Source organism: Macaca mulatta, chromosome 4 (assembly GCF_049350105.2).
Source record: "Macaca mulatta isolate MMU2019108-1 chromosome 4, T2T-MMU8v2.0, whole genome shotgun sequence".
Lineage (NCBI taxonomy): Eukaryota > Metazoa > Chordata > Mammalia > Primates > Cercopithecidae > Macaca > Macaca mulatta.
The window spans coordinates 72,191,578-72,208,806 of NC_133409.1; positions in this window are offsets into that span (position 1 = coordinate 72,191,578).

Genomic DNA, 17,229 nt, shown 5'->3' on the forward strand with positions numbered 1-17,229 from the left:
CTGGATCCAAGCCAGTTAATTATCAGATTCAATCCAATCCTGGACCTAGTCAGTTTCTATGGTGACTTCCAAACCCAGTTTGGGTCAGAAATTTGCTTAAAGACATTGGAGACCCCAAAACACAAATCCGTGGAACTTCAGAATCTAAAAGAGAATTGCCACGATCCCCAGTTGCTATGAGAGGGAAATGGCCACAATGGAGTGGACAAAAAGAGTCAAACTCTAAAATATTCTAAGAGGTTTATTCTGAGCCAAATGTGAGTGACCATGACCCATGACACAGCCCTCAGGAGGTCCTGAGAACATATGCCCAAGGTGGTCAGGGTACAGCTTGGTTTTATATACTTTAGGGAGGCACGAGACATCAATTAAATATGTTTAAGAAATACATTGGTTTGGTTCAGAAAGGTGGGACAACTCAAAGCAGGGAGCTTCCAGGCTATAGGTAAATTTAAACATTTTCTGGTTGACAGTTGGTTGAGTTTATCTGAAGACCCAGGATCAATAGAAAGGAAATGTTTAGGTTAGGTTAAAGGATTGTGTGGCCAGGTGTGGTGGCTCGTGCCTGTAATCCCAGCACTTTGGGAGGCTGAGGTGGGTGGATCACCTGAGGTCAGGAGTTTGAGACCAGCTTGACCAACATGGCGAAACCGCATCTCTACTAAAAATACAAAATTAGCTGGGCCTGGTGGCACATGCCTATAATCCCAGCTACTCAGGAGGCTGAGGAAGGAGAATTGCTTGAACCTGGGAGGCAGAGGTTGCAGTGAGCCAAGATCGTGCCATTGCACTTCAGCCTGGACATCAAGAGCAAAACTCCATCTGAAAAAGAAAAAAAAATAGGTAAAGGATTGTGGAGACCAAGTTTTATTATGCAGTGGGAGTGGGAGCTCTAGGATAGCCGACTTCAGAGAGATCAGGTTGTAAAATGTTTCTTATTGGACCTAAAAGGGTGCTTGGCTTTTAGTGGATTGTCTCCTGGATCTGGAAAGGAAGGAAGGAAAAAAAAGGCAAGGGGGGGGGAACGGGATTCTCTGCAGAATGTGGATTTTTCCCACAAGGGATAGCTTTGCAGGGCCATTTCAAGATATGGCAGAGAAACATGTTTTGGAGTAAAATATTTTGATTTTCTTCCTTGTTATGCCAGAGTCAGATTGGAAAGTATGACAAGATATACAGAGTTAAATAAACCCCATCTGATGAGAATTTATGGTTTGTAGGGCCTGACTCCCCAGGTCCCTTAGAAAGGAATTTGAGCAACATAAAAATAATTAGAGCTTAGTCCTTGATGGTGGGTACCTCGTTTAGTCACTCAGCCCCCATGGGGGTCATTAGATGCTCTACTTTGGATCCCACTTCCGATGCCATCTATTAAATGAAAAACTTCAGGTGAATTAAATTTAAGAGTTTTATTTAGCAAGGAATGATTTGCGAATCAGGCAGCCTGACTCCAGCGTAGCCACGTGGTAGAAGATTTATGGACAGAAAAAGGCAGGTGATGTTCAGAAAACAGATGTGAGGTACAGAAACAACCAAATTGGTTGCAGCTTGGCAGGTGTTTGCCTTATTTGAACATGGTTTGAACAGTTAGCCCTTGATTGGTCAAAACTTGGTGGTTGGCACAAAAGTAGGCTTCAGTCTGTTTACATTTTCATTTAGGTTACCGTTCATTATGTACAGAGAAACCTTTAGGCTGAACATAAAATATGTAAAAAGGCAGCTTTAGGCTAAACTTGATTTAACAACATAAAGACTTGAGGCAAAGAGAGTCCCACAACTTGCTCAAGATACAGAAATACGAGAAACTCAGAATAACTCTTAAGTACTCGGGCTCCAGACTAGATGCTGTTAACCTTTCCCAGACTCTCATGTCTATATTGCTTTTGGCCTATAACTTTTTTATGTGTGTGCATGAAATTGTGAACGTTTCAGTGATAGTCTTGTACTCTTATTTTATTACACTTTTTAATTCCTTAAAAATAGCTGTTGAGTATGGCCATACCACCCTGAACGCGGCTGACCTTGTCTGATCTCAGAAGCTAAGCAGTGTCGGGCCTGGTTAGTACTTGGATGGGAGGAATAGATCTTGAATTTTATAAACAGGATTCAGACATCTATTGAATTTTATAAACAGGACTCAGACATCTATTTTTATGCTTACTTTTAAATGTCTTGATAAAATGTTTGACTACTATTACATTCTTGGGAAAAATCTCACTTGGTGTTTTTTTGTGTTATACTTTTAATATCACTAGATTTTGTTTGTTAAAATGTTATTTAGAATTTTAGCTGTATTTTTTCATTGGCCTGTGATTTTTCTTTTTATATGACATCTTTTTAAAGGGTCTTTATTAATATTACACTCAAGTTTTCATCTGTTTTCTATGCTCTGAATCCAAGCAGTTAAAATCCATGGGAAATACTTTCCTTGACATTTTCTAAGAACTATGCATGTAATAGTATATTGACTGCTCACCCAGCCCCTTTCCCTAAAGCCTGGTAACACGATTAACTCATGATTCCCCGATAAATGCTATTTTCTCATTCCTCCATTTTTATCTATAGGTAAGGCTCTTGGCTTTGAATTTGATTTCTATCTCTTTGTTTGGTTAAGTTCATCTTGGTAAAACAGTAACTCTCTCAGCATTTGTTCTCAGTTCTGTGAAGTAGATTTGATATTCTTAGTGGGACAGACACATATTTTGCCCAATGTGTGTTCTCCATAAATGCAGGTGAGGAAGGAGAGATAATTAGAGGAAACAGAACAAGGATCTCAACCATTTGAGCCCTTACACAATTCTATGATAAACTACAATTTGTACGATATTTTCTGAGTCATGTAGATTTATCATAAAATCTATTACTTCTTAATTCACAAAAGTTACTTGTTTTGTTTAATAATAAAAGAGGAAGTTTAAAATACCCATCTTTATAGAGTCATGTGTATGTGGTGTATATGTCTTTATAAAAAGCATGAACAAAATATAATACAATAGTCTCGATATCTGGGGACTTGTAATATAAGCGACTTTTTAAATTATAGGAATGTAACAAATTTATAAACAAAGTTATTTCAAAGCAAGCTTAAAAATCTAGTGATCCTATTAATTTACTGCAAGAAACTAGTACCATTCATCTGCAAGACTTATATAGATACATGTGTTCATTTTGATGGTTAAATACTTAAATATGGAATTGTGAGGTTTCATTAGAAGCTATCAAATTATATTCCAAAGTAGTTGTAGCATTTTTCACTCGCTTCAGCAACATTTCCCCTGCTTGGTATTCTTATGATACTGACACGCTGGGGGAGGTTCCTGAATGCCAATGGGACCTTGAGCCCAGGGTCCTCCAGGCTCTTGACACAGTTATGAGAATGAATTCAAGGGCAAGTCAGGAAATAGTGAAAGTACAGGTGGGGAGCAGTGGCTCATGCCTGTAATCTCAGCACTTTGGGAGGCCGAGGTGGGTGGATCATGAGGTCAGGAGTTTGAGACCAGCCTGGTCAAGATGGTGAAACCCCGTCTCTACTAAAAAATTCAAAAATTAGCCAGGCGCAGTGGCAGGCGCCTGTAATCCCAGCTACTTGGGAGACTGAGGCAGGAGAATCCCTTGAACCCGGGAGGCGGAGTCTTCAGTGAGTTGAGATTACACCACTACACTCTAGCCGGGGTGACAGAGCAAGACTCCATCTCAAAAAAAGAAAAAAAAAGAAAGTACAGAGATTTATTGTAAAGGGAAAAGTAGACATTTGAGAAAAGAGAGTGCAGTTGTACTTGAGAGAGACATGCACAAGCGGGTTTTACCTTTCTGGGCTCCTTCAACCAAGGTATTGAATATTGATGAAAATTCCTGGCAAAGGTGGAGATTTCTCAGGTCTGTGGTGCCACCCATTCTTAACCAAATATGAGTGTTCTCAGAACTGTCATGGCACTAGCAGGTGTGTAATGAGCATATAAGTAAGGTCCTAGGTGAAACCGAGGTCAAATCCAGCGCCATGTTGGGTCAGTTGGTCTTAGCCAGCTTGGTCCACGCCCTGTTTTTGAGGGTCTTATTTGCCCTTAGACTCTGCAGATATTTCAAAGGTTTCCCTTTGCTAGTCATCTGAAACTGCTACCCGGAATTTTCGGCTCTCCTGTGACCACTCTGATCTATTCCTCTTAGTCTTTGTAATTTTTGCTATTCCAGTGGGTGGCAAAAAATACTTCATTTTTGCTTTCATTTGTGCTTCTTTGCCGATGAAAGATGTTGAACACCTTTTCATGTACTTACTGGGCATTTATATGTGCTATCTTAAGAACTGTCTTTTAAAACATTTTGCTATTTTTATTGAATTACTAGTGTTGCACATTTGTAGGAGTTCTTTATGTATTCTTGATACAAGTCCTTAGTAAGATTTAAGTATTGTGATTGTATTCTCCCAGTCTGTGGATTAACTTTTCATTTCATAAATGGTCATTTCGCATAAGCAAAACATTTAATTTTAATGAAATTCATTTTATTATTTTGTTTCTTTAAGATGGAAGTTTTGATGCATCAATTTGACCTGCCAACAGTTTTTAATTTTTCAAACACTGATCTAAGTATCATTGTGAGAGTAGTTTGCCGACGTGCAGATATAAGTAAGGGAGATTATTCTGGAAAATCTGGTGGGCCTCCTAATCAATCAGGAGGCCTTAAAAACTGGGCTTAGGTAGGAGAGAGGGAGTGAAAGTGAGAGAGAAACTAGGGGAGATAGACAGAGAGAGAGAAAGAGCGCAGAAGAAATTCAGCTTGTGAGCAACAGCTTCCTATATGCATGGAGTTCATCCTCACCATCTTCCTTTCTTACTGACAGCTTTATGGATTTTGGATTGTTTAGCCATCCATTACAATTGCGTAAGTTAATTCCTTGTAATAAATCATCTATCTATCATCTATCTGTCTATCTATCTATCTATCTATCTATCTATCTATCTATCTATCTATCCATCCATCCATCCATATATCCTGCTAGTTCTGCTTCTCTGGTTGAACCCAGCTTGGTTCATTAATGTCTTCTCTAAGAAATTATTCTCTACCTCCATATTATAAAATCATTCTCCTATATTTTTTCTAGAAACGTTATGACTTCAGCTTATACATTTAAGCTTATGACCCATCTTGAATATTTTTTTGTGAACATTGTAGTGTAATTTTTTTCCCTATTTAGGTATTCCGTTTTCCAGTAACGTTTATCAAAAAGTCTTTGTTATCAATACTTAATTACCTTGTCATCACTATCAAAAATTAATTTATCAGACACATGTGAGTCTACATCTGGAGACAGTATTTTGTTTTTTTCTAGTTTTTAAACTTTATTTCTATTTATATCATCATAATTACTGTAGCCTTATAGTGTTATCTTCAAACCATGTTGTTTAAGTCCTCCAATCTCGCTGGTTGTTTTTTTAAGTTATTGACCATTCTAGGTGTTTTGCATTTGCATATAAACTGTAGAAACAGCATGTCGAATTGTACAAACGAACAATTGCATTTAAATTATTCCTATATAAATTTATAAAAATAATATAATATTCTTAACAGTTTTATATCTTTATCCTAAAATATTTCATTACAAATCTTTGATTTTTACAATAAACCCTACCAACTTTCAGTGACTTGATGTATATTTTGCTAAGCCTCAAAAACTAATTTATAGGTTGCTGAATCACAAACTTCATACATATAAATGCCTTTGTGGCTTTTCTCCTATAAAAATTCAAGTAAATTAGCTAAGAGTGAATGGAGTGAATTCAGAGTTTCTTTTTTTAATGTTGGGAACCACCTTAGAACCAGCTTTCTCCATGTGCTTCTCCATTCGATTTTTTAAAACTAATTTTCCTACTACAGTTTATAATTTAAATTAAATTGACTAAGTATGAATTTTCCTGCTGTGCCCCTCTAGTAATTTCTTTGATGTTAAAATTATGTTTGCCACTTGGATGTCTTCAGGGAATTGCTACGAAAAGAATTAATTGGTGGTAATGGCCGAGGTAGCATCTATGATTTTTGCTCCAGCTAATTTTATTCTACTGGGAAGACAATCGTCTTTACAACTGCGTACAAATTAGAAAGTAATAATTTCAAATGTCTACCATCACCTTTTTATCTTAAGCAAGCCAAGTAAATTGTAGGCACTAATGTAAGCTCCATATAAGATAGGATTTTTGTGTGTTTCATCTACTCCTATATACCTAACATTTAGCTCAGTGCCTGGCACACTGGACAATACATATGTATAAAATAAATGAATAAATTGCACCCTAATATATTTTAAATGTTCAATATTTAGGTAATTTCGTATATTAATATTTCAACAAAATAAAAATTACTTAAAATTTCATGGGACAGAATGCAGAAACCAATTGGCAATAATTTTATTTACCTTTCTTTCTGAAGTTCATAGCTAGACTTCCATTCTCATCCTCTCTTAGATTAATAATTAGATATGCTAATATGACTCATCTCTGTCCAATGAAATGCAGGTAGAATTAATGAAATCACTCCGAGTTGAAGAGAATGAAATAAGGAAAGGCAGAGAAAAAGCAACTTAGACTTGATCATTATTCCTAGGAAAAAAAGCAAAACACCTTTAAGTTTGATTACTGGCAAATGAAACTGATTTAAAATACACATGTCAGAAGTATTAAGCAATTAAAGAAATGAAACAATTTTTCGAAAGACTTTACCCATTCAATTCTAAGACAAATTTTAAATAGTCAATTATGCACCAGTAGGAAGTAGGCCATGAAAGCTGTAAAACTCATAAGCAGGGAAAGTTGCCAAAACCAACTTCAGATGTGTCCACGGAGGAAAATGAAAGCAAAGAATCTCACAGAAGGTGAATCCATGGGCCACAAGAGACATGGAATCTTATTCTTTTCAGAGAGCAGGAATACAGTCATCTAATGAACTGTGCCTGCATCCAGCGTAGGGGACTTTCATAAGGCTTGCTGAAAGATTTCCAAATTATGGTGTCCAGAGAAAATTGTGTGTTTCTGATGCTTCCTTTTGATTATGAGTTTTTATTGCTGTCTTTGTTTTTGCTCCAACATTGTACCTTGGGTGTATGAAAGGATAGTAGTGGGTGGTTTTCTTGTTTTTGATTTGTAGATTGCCATCACTCGGGGGCATATTTGGAGCCAAGGGGATGTCAGTTCTAGGCCTGTACACCTCAGAAGATGAAGCTTAAGGCTTGGGAAATAAGTTGGGCTGCATTTTATCAGAAGAGGAACAAAATAAGTATGAAGTTACCAGAAAAGAATGTCCAGGGCAGTGTCTGTTTAGTTGTTCAACTACCTCTTTCCTCCTGGGAATGCAGCTACAGTTCATTTCCCAGCCTCATTTGCAGTTTGGTATGTCCAGATGACTAAATTCTGACCAGTGTCACATCTGGACAATAAAAATGACTTGCATGATTTTCGGCTCTTTTGTTCATCTGCTTGTTGGATGTTGGTGCTGAGGACACCTTTGAAAGTTACACACGGAATATTGTTCAAGCCTCCATCAATCTGGTTTCTTGAATTGTTAGTGTTAACGCCCACCCCCTCATGCTAGTTAGTTTTACGTAAGTAAGAATTAAACTTTTGTTTAGTGACTGAGGTATGGAAGACTATCAATTACAGTAGTAAAAGCTATTATAATAAACACAAATATCTTTTTGAAGTTTGTCTTAGGTTGAGTTATCTGTGAAGTGGAACCCCGAAAAAGAACTTGAATGCAAACAGTTTATTTGGGAGGTTATTGCAGGGTGCAGGTGATAGGGTAGTGGGTGTATGAGACTATGAGTGGAGGAAAGACAATTGAGTGTACATTAATTAGGTTAGTACTCTATACTTTTATACTTTATACTTTATTATGAATAATTAAAAGCCATATACAGAAATAAACACATGCAGATGTAATCATACTTAGAGGGAGTTGACAACGCACATGTCCACCAGCAGGTTCCTTAAGAAAAATGCCACCTTGGCTAAATGTCAACGCATTTATATACCAGGTAATATTGTAAGCAACTCCTTGACTTTCTGAGAAATAGTGCACAACTTCTTAAAATACTTCATACATGCCTTCATATTCGTTTATTCAAAAATTGTCAAAGACAAATTGCAAAAGAATTGTATTTTTTGAAATAGGTATCATGGGGAATTACTGCTTTACAAAATACAGTTTGGGAAATATTCATCCAATGTAAAGCCTGTTGGCTGGTAATAAAAAATGTAGACCCTATTTGCTCTTTGTTTGTATTTTTTCATACATAAGAGAGTTATTTAACTTTGTTCCTTAGCAGGAGTTGGGAATAATTGCATCCAATCTATTTACTTCATTCAGTTTTTTTAAAATGGTAAAATAATAGCAAGGAAAGAAAATTGAATAAAATCTGAATAATCCCAACAGACTATTATATTTAACAAAGAGAATTTTTATTGATTTTGTTGTATTTTTATTCCCCAAAATCTATCACTGGCTTAAAACAATTATTTAGTTATGCTGAAAAATATTTTTAAATTGATTATGTATAAATACAGATTCGATTATAGTTTCTGCTGTTATTTTTTGCGAACTTAGAAATGATAAGAATAAAAACCATGGAATTTCTGATCATCTTCATTAAGTTATAATTTACATAAAATAAAACACACTGATTTAGAGTTCGATGACTGTGACACCTGTGTAAACCCCTCCCTCAATCAAGAATACTTTTTCCCTATGACTTTCATTACCCACTCATACCACAGCGCACCCTCCTACCCAGGAAGCCACTGTTATCATTTTTATCATGTTGAAACACATGTTTATGTGTTTGTATCTGGTTTCTTTCACTCCATACAATGTCAATAAGATTCCTCCATATTGTTATATATATCTGCAACACACTCATTTTTCTTGTTAAGTAATGTTCCATTGTAATAATATAACCAAATTTTGCACCCATTCACTGTTGATGGACATATGGATTTCAGTTTTTGGCCATGATTTCCACTTTTTGAGTTTTGTTATCAAAAATGCCATCATAAACATTTGCTACTGGAGTCCCCTGTGGATATTTATTTCATGTTATAAGAAACTTAAAAAATCAATTGTTCAAAGAGGATGTACTATTCTACACTCTCACTCTCAAGATATGAGGGTCTCAAGTGTTCTATATCCTTGTGAATACTGTTTTGTCAGTATTTTTAAGTTTGGCTATTCTGAAGGGTGTAATTGGCACCTGATATGGTCTGGATGCTTGTCCCCTCCAAATCTCATATGGAAATGTGATCCCCAGTGTTGGAGGTGGGGCCTGGTAGGAAGTGTTTGAATAATGAGAATGAAATCCCTCATGAATGATTTAGTGCCCTCTTTTCTGTAATGAATGGGCTCTTGCTCTGAATTTGAGAGTGGTTAACTCCGGTTATTTAAGAGTATGATTTTCCCCTCATCCCCAACTCTCTTGCTCCCTCTCCCTTGCTCCTTCCCTTGTCATGTAATGTCTGTCCTGCTCACACTTGGCCTTCTGCCATGAGTAAAAGCTCCCTGAGGCCTCACCAGAAGTGAAACAGATGCTGGTGCTGTACTTTCAATATAGCCTGCAGAACTGTGAACAAATTAAGCCACTTTTCTTTCTTTCTTTCTTTCTTTTTTTTTTTTTTTTTTTTTTTTTGAGATGGAGTCTTGCTCTATTGGCAGGCTGGGGTGCAGTGGCATGATCTCGGCTCACTGCAACCTCCGCCTCCCGGATTCAAGCAATTCTCCTGCCGCAGCCTCTCGAGTAGTTGGGACTACAGGTGGGTGCCACCACTCTGTAATTTTTGTATTTTTAGTAGAGACGGGGTTTCACCATGTTGGCCAGGATGGTCTTGATCTCTTGATCTCGTGATCCGCCTGCCTCGGCCTCCCAAAATGCTGGGATTACAGGGGTGAGCCACTGTGCCTGGCCAGTCCCTTTTCTTTATAAATCACCCAGCCTCAGGTATTCCATTAAAGCAATTCAAAACGGACTAACAACAGCATCTCTCTATGGTTTTAGTTTGCCTAAGGATATTGTCATCCTTAGAAGATTTTGGCCCTGGGAGTGTTATTCTGAATGTGTGTGTGTATGTGTGTGTGTGCGTTTTCATGAACAACATTTTACGTTTAAAAAAATAAAAAAGTTGGAATCAGGGACTATGAAGTAGATATGTTAAAAAAAAAAAAACACAAAAAACAAAACAAAACAAAACAAAAAAACCAGCAGCAAGGAACATTTAAATAATGATGAGATGTTTATTCATCCAAGGTAATGTATTTATAATAAAACAAGAAAGTGAACAAAAGCTATAGGAAGAAAAAAGGGAAAGTGAGTAAGAAGAAAAGTTATGAAACCAGAATAGGAAGAGTCTGGTAATATATAAGCTGATGATATAATGTATTGTCCTATTAGGGTACTCCAGACAGTGAAAGCGGTCTTTAAAGAATAGTTAAAATTATATAATTTAAACAACATTTTTTTTTGATCAAAAAATTAGAGTTTTATTATATTGGTGGGCCTATGAAATATTTTTATGAAAACCAAATTTTAAAAACATTTTTTCAAAAATTTAACAAATCCATACACATTAAGCAACATTTTAGAAAATATGTAATATTGAGTAATAGTGATGTACAAATTTCAATATTGAAATTCATACTTGTGATGTGCAATATCTTAACTTGTGAGAATAATCATTTGATAGTGTTCCTACATTTAATTAAATCAATTTATATCCTATATCAAAATTGAAAGGATATAAGAAATCTTTGAATTTTGTCACACCTACATTTGGCAAAATAATCAGAATATAAATTATTATTTGGTGAGCTGTCTGATACACATGTTTGCTAAAGACAGAGTCTGTGAAACAAGACCAAAAGACAGATACTCTGGAAAAATTTAAGCTATAATATTTATATATTTACATGACAAGTTTATAACTGGCATATTCTCTAATAGTAGTTGTTTTACACATTGCAATTCTAACATATATAGTGACAATATTTTTATAAAGCATATTTGGGTCCATACAGATGAATTTATTAAAGTTGATAATTCCAACTTTTATTACCACAAAATGTGACTTTGAAGAAAGGTATATACACTTCTGTGAGCAACTAAGAAATAATAAGAGCATGGTGCAAAATAACTTCAGAAATAACCAGGGATATATTAAAAGCAGATATGAATAACAAATATTGACATATGTGTGTACATTTTATCATGATCAATTTCTTTATGTAATATGTAATTCTCCAATTTTCAATATAAAATGGTTATTAAATATTTTGAACCAAACTACTTGTTATTATTATGTTTTTAAAAGGATTTTCTTTTCCAGAATTGTTTTAGAATAGCATTTTAAAACATCCATATTTAAATTGTCAGGCAATAATAATTTTTTTTTGAGATGAGTTCTTGCTATATTACCCAGGCTGGATTCAAACTCTTAGGTTCAAGCAGTTCTACCACCTCAGCCTCCTGAGTTGCCGGGAATACAGGATCAAGCCACTGTGTCTGGCTAAATAACACAATTTTGTGCAACTCTTCAATATATCCTTTGGCATGGTTTGGACCTTTGTCCCCACCAAAATCTCATGTTGAATGGTAATTCCCAATGTTGGCGGTGGTGTCTGGTGGGAGGTGACTGGATAATGGGGGCAGATTTCCCCATTGGTGCTGTTCTCATGACAGTGAGTGAGTTCTCAGGAAATCTGGTTGTTTAAAAGAGTGTAGCACTTCCCCCCTCTCTTCCATCTACTCCAGCCATGTGAAGATGTGCCTGCTTCCCCTTTGCCTTGCACCATGATTGTAAGTTTCTTGAGGCCTCCCCAGTCATACTTCTTGTATAGCATGTGGTAGCATGAACCAATTAAGCCTCTTTTCTTTATAAATTACCTAGTCTCAGGTATTTCTTTAAGATATTGTGAGAATGGACTAATACATCCTTGTTGGGCAATAGAATTATGGCTGTTAAATGATGTCAGGTTTTTGAAATAAATATAACAATAAAATTCTGATCAGAATTCCTATAGGAACTTTTGTGAAACTTAAACTGCTTTTAAAATTTATATATAATGCTAAAAATGCATTACTATATATTATTGTAGCTCTAACATGATTTAAGTCTAGGTGACATTGGTTCATGAATAGAAGAATAGATGAATGGAACACAATCAAGAACTTAGCAATAGAAATATGAATCCATGGAAATATGGTCTATGATGTCCCTGGCATTGCACTCCAATGGGAAAAATGGATCAGACAATAAATATTTCTGAAACATGGGAAACAAATATTATCCTTATTTCACACCATACAAAAAAATTCCATGTGAGTCAGAGATTTGAATTTTGTGGGGTTAGCTCTATGATTTCAGAATAGGAAGATAATTCCTAAGCTATATATTTCTATTCACAGACCATAAAGGAAAAGATGAATGCATTTTTCCTGAAGGAAAATATTAATAAAAGTTTCCATTTATCAAAGAACAGCATAAAAGATTAAAAAGAGCAAAGAGTGGGAGAAAGTACTTACAGCACAGCTTCTGAATATTAAAAGTAGAGAATCATCCTACTCTTCAATTAGAAAACTTCATTGTTATGAATAGGTAATTTCCAGACCGGGGATATGCAGGGCATACTAAAAGCACATGACAAAAAAATCTGACAAATCTGAAAATGCTCAGAAAGCTGGGGAATGAACAATTGTCCTGCACTGATGAGGAAGTGTAAACAGATAGAGTGATTCCAAAGAGAAATCTGTCCTTATTTAGTGAGATTGATTGTATGTATACCAGCTATTGATTGTATGTATGCAGCTATCCTATTTTATGACATATAACTCAGAAAAACTATCACAAATCCCCACAGGGTAAGACATGGGTATATATTTATCAGATCATTAGTTAGTGGGCTCAGCAGACAATCTAAGTGTCTACCTGTATCCATTTGCTAGGGTTGCAATAATAGGGGGTCATAAACTACATGGGTTCAACCACAGAAGTTTATTGTCTCCCCATTCTAGAGGCTAGAACTCTGAAATCGAAGTGTCAGTGGGGTTGATTCCTTCTGGGGGCTGTGAAGGAGAATCTGTTCCATGCCTCTTTTCCAGCTTTGCTGATTTTCCAGCAATCTTCTGCATTTGGCTTATAGATGTGTCACCCCGATCTCTGCCTTTGTCTTCCTGTGGTGTTCTCCTCCGTCTTTGTGTTCAAATTTCCCCCTTTTATAAAAGATATCAAATATATTGGATTAGGGTCCACCTTAATGATCTTGCCTTAATTTAGTTTAGTCTGTAATAACCCTACTTCCAAATAAAGTCACATTCAAAGGTTCTGGAGGGTAAAATTTCAACACATATTTTTGGGAGGACACAAGTTGGCCCATGACAGTACCAGTGGAAATATAAGTGGTTAAGACATATAGGATTCTTCAAAGGGGTACTAATGTAGATTAAAAATATAATGCTGACTTTGCTAAAGATTATTAATAGCTTATTACCATTTAAAGTAAATTTGAAAAAATACACAAAAGTACATTGCCTATTTGGTAAATATTCATATATTTTATGACAATATACATCACAGCTCTATATCCAAAACATTAGAGAGGTACATAAGGAGTAGAAAGGTATATGTACCCAGTAGAGGATGAAGGGACAAATAAAATGAAATAATTACATTATATTAAAATGAAATCTAATAAAATATGAATATGAAATTTACAAATAAGAACTGGATCTTACAGAATGGATTAGAATTGTTCATCCTATACTGAGAAATATTACTAAATCGAGTTTGCGTTCCTGAATTCCCAAGTAAAACCAAATACATTTAAAAATTAGGAGATTCAAGAAAAACATTTCTTTTTCTATATTTTCTTGAAAAACTCAAAACCTAGGCCACTAGGTCTTTTACTCCTTTATGACAACAAAAACACTGTTTCTGAGTAGGAGCTGTATCCTTGAAAAGGGACTTATGATCTTGCAATAGCATCCAATTTGGTTTCACTCATCTGTAATCAGCTTGGCACATGTAAAAATGTGTTTGTGACTATTTCAAAGTGTCTAGCAGAACAGGTGAGGCAATATAGATCAATGAGAATTTTGACCTTGATTAGAATGTATCATGTTTAAAGTACGTTTGTACAGTAAGTCAGTAAATTATCTTGATTTACTGTCTAAGCCCTGTTGCCTACAATCTTATTTTCCCCCTTAATACTGTTTCCAATTCAGAGTCTATAAGAGAATCTCTTTCCTGGCTTCCAATGTTATTTATTTTACTTGCATACACTTATTCTTACTATAGTGTTATGTATATAAAGAGTGTCTATTGTAACTGGAGCTATTGGAAATAATACTCATTTTTTAGAACATAATAATTTTGCTCATTTGATATAATGCATTTTAGCCTGGTCAGTAAAATCCAACCTTCTCTAAACAGCATGCATTTTTAAATTTTTAAACTCCTTATTCAGGTAAAAAGCAATTCATATTAATGTTCACTAAGTATTGTCATACTTTTCCCTGGAATGTTTGCATTTATTGAAATGTCTAGTAACAGTACAAGAAAGTGTCTAGTTTCCTTCATCTCCTCTTCTGACTTGTCCTTTCTGTACATTATTACTTTTTAAAAGATGTCAAACTGTCTATCAAACTCCGACAATTATCTATGCAAATGCAGTACACACACATGCACACGCACACACACCATCTGGAATTCCCAACATCCTGTCTTGTGATAGTACTTTTCATTTTGTAATGCCGTTGAATTTCATTTATTGGCAACACTCATAAGAGACCCAGGGATTGTTACACAAATGGCATTTCATTAGCAGGTCAGCTCTCTCTAGGCTTCCTGAAAGCCAGAAAAGAAGACTTCAGGCTTATTACTTTGGGAGTGATTTAACCAAAACTGCGTATCTTCTGCTAGAGATGAGTGGTGAGTCATAGAGGTGATACAATTCTAAATCTTACAGAAGTAAAACTGCGTACTTTTATATTTAGAGACAAATGTGGAGGAAAAGGAGAGATAATACACTGGGAAAAGAAAACAGAACTCAGATTTGCCTCTTTGTTCAGTGAGGACAAAATTCAAACTATCTCCTTCGCAAATAACTTTATGCATGCATTTGATTTAGAAATAGGATTATTGAAACCATAAATATTAACTTGATAGAGTTGTTAAATGCATATATGAATACATGAATCTGCGTTTTTTGTTTTTTTTTTTAATGGCAGAGAACATAGGCATTCCCTTCTAGTCACAAATAAGGCTTGATTTTTTTTTTTTTAACTAGAGTTTCTATGAGAAATGGCAGCTGTCACTGACTTCAATGGATAGTGCTAATACATATATAAAATGTCCTTGAAAGAGCCCAGCCATGTGGGTAAAATGTTAAGAATTGGGGTGCAAGCAGGGACTCATATGCTTGCTTGTTTTGACCTGTCCTTTGTCTTTTCACTATTGCTACGAGAAGGACTGTTTGAGGAGGCTGCTGCCCTTCAGTCTGGGTCTCAGAATGAGATGTGGAGCACACCTGAGAAGGCTACGCCTGTGGAGTGAAGCAGAGCTACCCCGCTAAGCCCAGACAGGTGAGTGAACCCAGCTACTATCACAGAGCTTTACTGGTGGATGTGTAGATCTGGAGAAAAAAAAAATCATATTGTCGTACGCCGCTGGTATTTGGGGACTGTATATTTTGAAGTGATAGCTATCAGTTACATCCTGCAACAGAAGTTTTGAATATTTTTGTTTTCCACTTGTACAGTATAGTCCTTTATTATGTAAAGACCTGATTTAAAAGACCGTTTTATGTGAACATACCATTATGTAAATCTACTGTTTTTTCTTCATCTCAGAAAAGCACTCTTCTGTTATTTCTTTGATTATTGCTTTTAAAACATTGCTTCGGCTTTCCTGTTAAGGAAACTCAAATGTATTTGTGTGGACTTTTTATTCTTTCTTTTTCGTTCTCTGTTATCTCAGCATTGGTCACATTTTAACCTGCATTCTGAGTGGACTTACTATTTCCTCCACATCACTGATTCGATTTTCTATAGCCCACGTTATTTTATTTTATTTTTATTTTTTTGCTCACAACAGAGTTTTAAGCCCTCAAATGTAGCTTTCCTTTTTAATGATACATTTATGCTTTCCTTTTCTTAATATATTCTTTTAACTTTTGAATGTATTTCTCATGATTATGTTCCCATGATTTGGACTGAGAACACAAACGATTTTATTTCTAAAACATTCTTCTGTTTTTCAAAACAAATTCCTATTGGTATGCCCTGCTGTTCTAATGAGTGCTCTGGAATTCCTTGTTTTCAGAGTTTAAGCTAAGAGTGAGTTTCTAGTCAGCTCTCTCCTAGTTAAATGTGTGATGTTTAGTCCTCCATGTGTATCTGCTATCCTGAGGAAACTCCTAGTTTGTATTCTATTATTCTTTCTCGTGATTTTTGTGTCCCAAATATGGAAAAGGCAGTTAAAGGGGGGAGGGTTGGGGTTAAATTTCAGTACAAGAGTTCTCAATAATAGCCTATTAATAAAGTATTTAATTAGTTTTTCCCTAAAATGCACTTGTCTGTTAGTTATATTCTATATTCCTGAAATATCGTAGTTATTTAACAAATACTGCTTTTAAATAAACAAACAATAAATATATCAGAGTGTTTCCCATTTGAGTGATGGAATAAAAAGCCATTTTTATTTTTTAAAGTTTCTTTGACTTTTAGCAGTCAGTTTTCTAGAAAACCTATGGTATTTACTCTGTACCCACTACTGCAAATTGTTTGAGAACAGTCTATCAATATCTCCACGTAGTACTGAAGTGACTTTCTTAGTCCTTATTATCTTTAAGCTGGAAAAAAATGTGTTCAACAGAATGGAGCAAATCATTCATGAAACTTTTCTATTAAAGCTCTACTCCAGATGAAGCAAGACTTATTCTGTTTTAGTTGTGTGATATATTCCCATTTAAAGTGAAGTATAACAAAAAGGTATTAAACTGAAAGTCGTAGCGTGGAGAAAAATGTAAATGTCCTCAGTGTTCGCCTCTATATCTGTTCTTAACTCTTCCCCATCCTGCCTACTGTTCTAGGAGACAGACCAGAAACAAGAAAGAAGGGAAGACTGGGGAAAATTGAGTCTGAGGGAGCTATAAGTGAATAGACCTTTAAGAATGGTTAGAGCCTGTAATCCCAGCACTTTGGGA